Raw genomic sequence first — 462 nt, 5'->3', positions numbered from 1 at the left:
AGAACCACCGAAGCATCAAGACAAAGTGCCCCTAACCTCCAAACCAGTCTGCTCCGCGCCCGAAGTCGTCGTCGCTGCCAGCGCCGCCAGCCCAGGCAAAAAAGTTCAGATCTGGGCCAAACTGTTCACAGATCTGAGAACAGACCAGATTTCGTAACAGATTTAAAAACAGTTCTGCCGATTAATCAGAGCCACGGCTTTTCCCCCTGACATAACAGCAGATCTGCAGACAGGTCTGGAAACGAATCTAGTTTTTTTAGAATCAGTTATTTTTGCAGACATTAACTCAGATCTGACAGTAGATCTAGTAGCAAGTAGAGACTCGCAAAAAAGGGCAGATGAATTGTCAGGTTCTCTGTCAGATCTGTGTACATATCCGCCTCTCGAGAAAAAGCCAGATTATTTTGCAGATGTAAAACCAGATCTGCATATAGATCTGAAAGCAAGTCGGCTGATACGAGG

Source organism: Frankliniella occidentalis, unplaced genomic scaffold (assembly GCF_000697945.3).
Source record: "Frankliniella occidentalis isolate FOCC.00 unplaced genomic scaffold, Focc_3.1 Scaffold939, whole genome shotgun sequence".
NCBI classification, from domain to species: Eukaryota; Metazoa; Arthropoda; class Insecta; order Thysanoptera; family Thripidae; genus Frankliniella; species Frankliniella occidentalis.
Note: the sequence above shows the minus strand (reverse complement) of the source record.